The 8,507-nt window shown below is 37.1% G+C and overlaps 1 protein-coding gene across 5 annotated transcripts in view; it reads left to right on the top strand.

Annotated features, from left to right (window-relative positions):
- The first annotated feature begins 1,156 nt into the window (after positions 1 to 1,156).
- Positions 1,157 to 8,507, top strand: part of LOC131676743 (filamin-A) — a 131,988-nt gene continuing 124,637 nt past the window's right edge. For 4 of the 5 annotated variants that reach the window (XM_058956021.1, XM_058956024.1, XM_058956019.1 and 1 more), the window contains exon 1: positions 1,165 to 1,352. The gene's annotated coding sequence lies outside the window, so the exon portion shown is untranslated. Of the gene's footprint in view, positions 1,353 to 8,507 lie in introns of all 5 variants that reach the window. The other variant, XM_058956020.1, reaches the window with a different exon arrangement.

Raw genomic sequence — 8,507 nt, 5'->3', positions numbered from 1 at the left:
ATATTTATTATTTATTATTTATTATTTATTATTTATTATTTATTATTTATTATTTATTATTTATTATTTATTATTTATTATTTATTATTTATTATTTATTATTTATTATTTATTATTTATTATTTATTATTTATTATTTATTATTTATTATTTATTATTTATTATTTATTATTTATTATTTATTATTTATTATTTATTATTTATTAATTATTATTTATTATTTATTTTTTATTATTTATTATGTAATATTTATTGTTTATTTTTTGTTAGCAAATTTTATTCTCAGGAAAATACATCAACTGCCCTTGCACAATTTGCTTAGTTCGAGTTGACATTTTTCAGGCAGAAGAGTATTTCAGATACAATATATCATTTCCTGGAGTTTGAGTAAAAATATAATAGTAATTTACCTCCACCAAATACCGCGTGCTTTTTATCGTTTGTTAAATTTAAATATGTTATATGTGTTTTTAGCAGAACATTGTCTACAATTCATTTTCTTGAAATAATTTCGGATGACCATCCACCGTGACTATATTTTAAAAATCTCTTTCAGTCGATCTAATTTTGGTCAATTTTAGCATTTTTTTCAAGAAAATCTGGTAAAATTTAGTAAACAATACATTCAATGTTGGCCTGTAGCCCATCAGTTACTTGTTGTTTGTCGGTGTAGACAAGAAAATTAACGTACCAGCATGACAAATTCCAAGGACGTCAACTCGCCTATCGAACATTGTCCTCAACAAATCGATGATGCAATAGTCACATGAATTGTTGCACTAACTTATTTAGACAAAAGGCTTTCCAAATATTGCAAATTTAAACAAATTAAAAGAAAAATTAGGTAGATATGTCAAATCAGTCATCAAAATAATCCCTATTGAAAAAATATATAAAAAACCTCCCTTTACAACCCATAACTCACAGCAGTCCTAACATAGATATGCTACCCATGAATCGACCAAAATCAATTGCCAAACCAAAACACGGAATAACGTGAAAAACCGGCAGCTTTCCTCGCCGTGCCACACCATAATCACGCGCAGTCGCACATCCTTTCAAGCTCAGTGGATTTTCCGACCAAACAACCGGCTCACGATCTCGCACGGCTCCCATTGCTGCGATCCGATGCTGATGGCTCAGCCGCAGTCAGTCTCGATATTCGTCCCGATCGGTAAACACGTGTAAAGACGCGACGACAGCCTGGGCAAAATAAACGGCGTAAATCGGAAAAAAGGCGAACGTGCTTAAGTCCATAGCTGCTACCACTACAAACGGGCAGCAACCAGTGGAAAATCGTGCAAGTAGTGCCATGTATTGGTGAAAAGTTTCGCACGGGAACCGACCTGAAGGTGAAAATTCACTGCGGAATACCTCCGGGGTTGATCACCACAAGTCGAACCCGGATCGGATCGGTGGTGACGTTTTTCAAGGATAACATACGTGGACTGACGAATAGTTTTGCGAGGATGTACAGGACCATCACGATTCGTGCCAGTTTCATATCCTGGGCTAGAATGTGATTGTGCTATTGAGAAGCATCGTTCTGCAAACTATAATCGAAAACTATCAAAGTGCAAATATGATTCACTTTATCGGATTTGGCACGGTGTCCACATTGCGATTCCTTGAATATTGGCGATGAGATGAAGATCGTAGAAATCGTGAAACAGTGCTGAAATGAATATGGTGCGATTGCGTAGCGAGGAAAACAAGTGCTTCTAACAGCTTCTGTGACTATCTCGGGAGTACATGTGTGAGTGTGGCGGACAAGAGCAGTGAAAAATCAAGCCGTGAAAAGCGTGAGCATTTTCTCGATTACTACAGTCAGGAATTTGTGCGGCACGGTCGCAAGGCGGTTGATCAACCAAGCCTGCTGAAGCGTTTTTGCAGAGTTTCCAATAATCGCACTGTCCGAGTCCTGGCTGTAGCGCATTACCATCGCATAAACGAATGATCCATGCTTTTCTGCTGGCATCGCGTCATTCATAGCGAGTGCTGTTAAGCACCTTTTGAATGCTAGTCGTTGACATTGACACATTTTCGAAGCCGTGTTCCGTATTGTCGGAAGCAACCATATGGCGAATTATAGCGGGCTGGTGAATCTTCTGCGTTTCGGAATAACTTTACGTTCCAGTAGGAGAGGGTTAGGATGGACGCGTATGGGTTTGGGAATGTCGAAAATTTGACCTACTTTCATGATTGTTTACTTATGCTGATTCCGTTTTTGGGTTGGAATCACCCTAGGTTTGCTCATAGAAAATCCATTTACAATTCCCTATGCTATATTTCTCCTACGCAAGTTTGGTCACCCCTACAATATTCAGGAAAGTTTAACTACAACTACTTTCAAGTATCGAACTGAATATGTTCTTCCGAGAATGCGTACGAGCTACATAGAGTGGCTAAAAACTGCAGGGAAGGTGATTGTACAAATTTTGTTCTCGCAGAAAAAAAGGAATTTAATTATGACCTTGAGGAATGAAGATTTCTGAATAGTTCTAAAAGCTTAGAATATTCTATCGAATGCTGTGAAGTTCTACAAACTTTAAAAGATTTTTATGAGACGCGGAGTACTCTTTTCAGAATCATATTAGAGTCGAGCGAAATCACTACGAATGTCAAACTTCAATGAAACGCAGTGTTACTTTACGAACTGAGCATAGTGCTTCGAACTTTATAATTACGAATATCAGAAAAGTTCTGACGAATTTCAAGGAAGACTGCAAACTTGTCGGTCTTCAGAGAAGTTTTAAGAGAGGGAAAGAACGATTCTTATTTTTTTAATTAAAATAATTCTCAGACGATCTTTCAAAAGCTATACAGTAAACCAAAATTGTCCATCTTGTTTCGGGCAAAGCCATCAATATGGAGCATCAACAGGACAGATATTTTGAACAGGATTTATTGGGGAATTCAATACGCCTACAATAGAAAAATTCGAATACATTTTTTTGAATATTTTTTCGTTCACAAAAAAAATAAATATTTCCGATACTTTGCAAAAAAACACGCAAAATCTGATATCCAAAAGACAGTTTGACTGTAAAATCAGTTGACTCTCGGTGTTTGAAGGCAACGGATGAAGCATAAATTCAGTAGACTTCATGCCAAGCCCAGTATACTAAGGAAACAATTTTTGGGAATTGTAACTTGCTTGGTGGATTGTTGTTTACAGTGCATAATATAGGAATTGAATTACCAGTCCAAATGCCGTAACGACATTCGTTTTGCACAAGCGAGATGCTTTTACGATCTACAGGTGTTAAAAGTTTTTACACAATCTGCTTGCCATTTGCCATCGGATTTACCACTTGGTATCGTTACCATCCAGCAATACATCGAGAAAACATAGGTGACCGTATTTTGCTGTACTATCGCCTGACACGTCGTTTAAGGGGTTACACTACCCATGATCGCATAGTTGTCCCGTTTTCTATGGGATTTCCTATCTTTATGGGACTGATATGCGATCATGGGCAGTACACCACTGTAGAACGCGAAAAAATAGGCATATTTCAAGAATTACTCTAGATGCAACAAAGTGGTGAATCGAGATCTTGTCAAATGGAATGTATAATACTAGTTGTGAAGCACAATTTTTTTTAAGTAATTCTGGCACAAGATGGCGGCAGCCTTCTCCCGTAGACGCGTCTTTTTGGAAAGGGTCCACGACCGGAAACCTATCTCCCGTAAATTTTTAACCTCGAGTTCAAAACTAAGATTTTTACAGATTTCCTATAACAATAGCAAGCGACGTACGTAGGATTTTTCCGATAATTTGATTTTTTGCGAAATGGAGTTGTTTTTAGTAAAAAATACTGAAAAAGTCATAAAAATCGACCCGAATTCGTTGATTAAAAAAAAATTACCCAATAAAAAATAAAATCCTACGTACGTCGCTGGAGAAATCGATTTTGAATACACTATAAAAATTTCAAATCGATCAAAAATCATTTGTTCGAGCTACGTTTCCGGACAACTCAAAAATGTGGTTTTGAGAAAACGCGGTTAAAGTTTTCAGTGTACTTTGGATATACATTAGAAGCGTTGCGGTAGAAGTGAAAATTTTAACATTTAGCAAATATCGTCGCCTGTGGTTTTTTGGTATATCAATTTTCAAGACCCTAAAGTACATTTTAAAGCAAAAAAATCGATTTTTTTAAATTCTACAGTGGTGCAATCCCTTACTTTTTTACATCTCCCGTAATTGGTATTGGTATCTTCAATGTTTCACTTTGCGTAGGGCTCTAGAACCGTGCATAAATGAACTAGCCTGAAAAAGGCCTACTCTAAAGAGCTGACACAGAAATTCAGTCACGACTTATATCACGAAAGTGCGCCCAGCATTGTGATACTCCATCTAAAGCAAGCAAATGATATTACTGATGACAAGTATTCTATAAAGGGTTACTGTGTCTACATTCCTGGCTACAAAGTAGAGATCAACGGAGTTATCACCGATTAGTTTTAAATGTAGTTAAAAAGCCGCTTTTAGCAAAATACATGACTTCATTACTGCACTGCCATTAAAATTCTTTTCGGCTGCTGTTGTGCATTCAAAATGCTGTTTACTTATATGACGTGTTAAAATAAAATTTTAATACTAATTAAAAACAGTCAAGCATACAAAATGCTAAATGCTTTTGCAGAAAAACTGAAGAGAGCTGCACTAGTCACCACTACAAAATACAGTGAAGACCTGATTTTATCAGCCCCCGATTTTGCCTACCTCCGATTTTATCAGCTTTTTTGATCCGAATATGTCAGCCATATATGATTTTTTTTTTAATTTGAGGCTTCGATTAATTAAAAAGAAAAAAAATATGTCCCGATTTTGTCAATATCCTCATTTTTTCAGCCTAAAATAAACAAAGGGGCTGATAAAAACGGGTCTTTGCTGTGTTGTCATGTCTTGGCTCAGGAAGAATGCCACTCTGGTATCCCCTTGTTAGTGCACCTAAATACTATAGGCAGATAAGATTCCTTGAAAAGGCTAAAAAAAATTCTTGTGGGGCCACCAAGAGAATTTTTTTTTCTTTTATATGGATTGATTGGTTGATTATTCGGCAAACCGCCTTACCCGAGCAGCGACACTTAGACTTGTGATGGGGCTTCCAGCTTAGATATTGCTGATAAGGTATAGCATTTCCCATTAGACTGTCCGTTCCGGGACAGACGCTATTTAGAGCCGATCCTGCATGTAAAACAGGCGCTCTTCGATTTCCCCCTCCATTATCAACGTACGACCGACTTCACCGGTGTTAGTTACCCGATCTTTACTAAGGTTGCTCGTATTCCAGCTGGCACCACGGAGAGATAGGGATAGGATTTCTGTATCAGAGGTGAATGACCCTCATAGTGGGGTCTCATATGGTACATATTTTTTCGCTAGGCCATAAAATATTTAAACTCTGCAGGTTACACAAACCACTTTCCTTTTCAAATCAGTTTTTTTAGTAATTGTGATTCCAATCTGTCACGTAGTGACAGAATTCCGAACCAGAGCACAATCCGCACGACCTAGGCAGTTTGAACATCTGCACTGAAGACGCAAACTTTGAACAAGTTTAATACAATGACGACTTCAAATGATGATTATTTCAAATTTTCAATACTTCGCTTCTAATAATAGAATTTGACGGAACGGACTGCATTATTACACGTATACTCTATAGAGTGCCAAGAAAAATAAATAATTTTTAAAAACTCAAGCAGCTCACCCCTGAGTAGATTCCTAGTCCCACCAGGAGTACTAGCTGCAAAATTGAAGCAAATCGGACATGTTTAGCTACCGGACCAACATGCCTGAAGTTTTTATGGGATTTTTCGACAATTTATATGGAGAAAACCCACTAACTCATATTTTCGCCGCTGGATGGCACTGTATGCATCGTATTATCACTGTAAGTGAAAATAAAAAAAGCTAATTGAATTGTCTACAACTTTGTCGAAGACAGCTAGTCAATCCGGTTTTGTTAAAAGAAGTTATTAAACTTTTAACGTAATGATGTCTGAGTCAGTTTTGCATGGGCCGACTGAGTTTTCGAAAATTCATTATTTTTCTGGGCAGTCTAGTGTACACTAGCACTCCGTGGTATTGCATTCTGAATGAAATTTCTATAATCAACAGGGAAATTACATTTTGAGCAATATTATTGAAGGCGCGAGCGTAGCGTAGTTAGTAAATCAATTGCCTTGTACGCAGCTCGCCTGTGTTCGATTCCCAATCCCGATCATAATGTTATATTTTTCTAAACCGACAAAGAGGCGAACTACCCTAAGGTTGAAACTTTTATAATCAAAATAAAAAGAAAACTATACTGAAGACACGAACTATGTTCGTGTCACGGGAGGGTCCGTAGTGGCCAACGATTCGAATTGGCTCACTTCCCCATATTATTTACGATCTATTTTGTGTACTTGTGAAATTTAGAAGATATCCCCAAAAATTTTCATATAACTTTGCACCCTGAAATTTTCACGTGAACTATTTCACAAAATTTGGAATATCATTCATGCATCATTCTGTTTCATGAAATATAACATAGTTGTGTATAACTGCTATTAGGACTGATTAAGAACTCTAACATCGTTATTTATTTAATAAAGTTAAGTCTGGTGCATAGAAAGCGAATGCTGAACTAAGTGCCAAAACACATTTCCGAGGCACAAATCTGTGTTCATGAAATAGTTCACAAAACCAAGATACCACAGATTGTTTACGCTTTAATGATGCAGCTCATGTTTTCACGTCAACCCGCGTACAAAATCAGATAGTGAACCGATAGTAAACTCAAGAACAAATATCACGATAACGTACAAAGAAATTACGAAAATCGTGAAAAGCCTCCTGATATCAAGAATATCGTTTAATAGTCGGTTTTTTAGCCGATATAATTAATACAAATCTGTGTATCATAAAATCATACCAGCAACCCTACCAAATATTTCAAGATAAACACGTGAAAAAGGCCAAAGTACAAATGAGACCCTCTCTGTTTGCTTTCTCTTTCGATTATTATGGCGTTAACGTAAAACTTTCCAACATTGTTTCAGTACATATAGAAAGACTCGGATTTGGTCTAGCAAACGTGAACGGGCCCGAGTTATTGTTGGGAGAGAAAGTAAACAAAGAGACTCTCATTTGCACTTAAGCTCTTTTCACATGATTATCTAGATTTGAGTGCAACGCGATCTATTTTTTGGCTGAATAAGTTTTATGGAAACACAAATAGTTTTATGAAGACGAGGTTTACTATTCATGATTTCGGGTGTTTTTTTTTCGTAAACTCTTCATTTGACGAATCGTTATTTTTTGAACGAAAATGAATAAACTGATTTTTTTTCCGTGCAGGTACATCGTAAAGATTTAGTTACCAGAATCCTGTATAGTGAATGTTTCGATTCAAAATCCCAAAAAAATACAACAAAAAGTGTATCTAAAGATACTATCACCGATACTTGGGTCTCATTTATCAACGAATGGTTTGAAACCTTTCGCATATGCCGAAAAGATTCGTTGGATGATATCATGCAAATATTCTGGAATACAGTCATCAATTTAAAAATGCCCCCGAACTAAAAAAAATTATTCGGTAAGCTTTTCGGTGAACAAACATCAGAAGCATTCGCTATTTTATACGATCCATTTAAAAATAGCGAAATTCTGTTTGCACCTTTCCTAATGAGACAGCGCAAATCATCTCTGCAAAAACCCGTTGGAAGCAACAACTGGCGAACAACGCTGCGAAGATAGCAAATCGTCATGTTTGTTATGACCGGCTCTCTATACTACACTACCCTGTTTCATATCTGCTTTTAACGCGTCCTGCTCGCCGCCCAGTTTGCTCAGAACGGTTGTTTACCGACAAATTCCGAGGATAAAAATATCAAACATCAGTGCTCACATGACTTCCGAAGCAACCTTTACACCCGTTTCATATTGGTCGAAAAAGGGAGGTTTCGCTCCTAGTTACATGCTGGAACTAGGATGTATGTTTTATCATGGATAATTGTTGACCTCAATATGCATCTAATTTTTGAATTTAATCTCAAACGGCATCCGCTCTAACGCCTCACACGTTTTCTATATCACACAGATCGAGAAAAGAAAAACCACGATCAGTGATCTGTTTACATCACTGCAAATCGAGCTTAGCGGGGTGTACGCCTGTGGATTTTCTTTCGGCGAAAAACTGCATGAAATTCGGCAAAAATAGCTCCAAACCTATAGAACAGATGTTTTTTCTACAGGCAACCTTCTCTAGCTCGAATCACACACCAATGTAATCGTCGAATTAGTGAAGGTGAGTTAACAGTGATCCCTATTGCGCATCGTAAAGGAAAGGAAGGTTTGACTGTACCGCATACCCACCTGCTCACGTTGTGCCTCGCAATATAATGAGACTAGATTCAGTAATCGCCGTGCCAAAATGAGATAAAGTTACGAACATTTGTAGTGCTAGTAATTGATGCTGACTAAGCCGAAGAAAATGAAGGACAAG

Source organism: Topomyia yanbarensis, chromosome 1 (genome assembly GCF_030247195.1).
Source record: "Topomyia yanbarensis strain Yona2022 chromosome 1, ASM3024719v1, whole genome shotgun sequence".
In the NCBI taxonomy this organism is placed as follows: Eukaryota; Metazoa; Arthropoda; class Insecta; order Diptera; family Culicidae; genus Topomyia; species Topomyia yanbarensis.
This window is presented reverse-complemented; position numbering and strand designations above follow the sequence as displayed.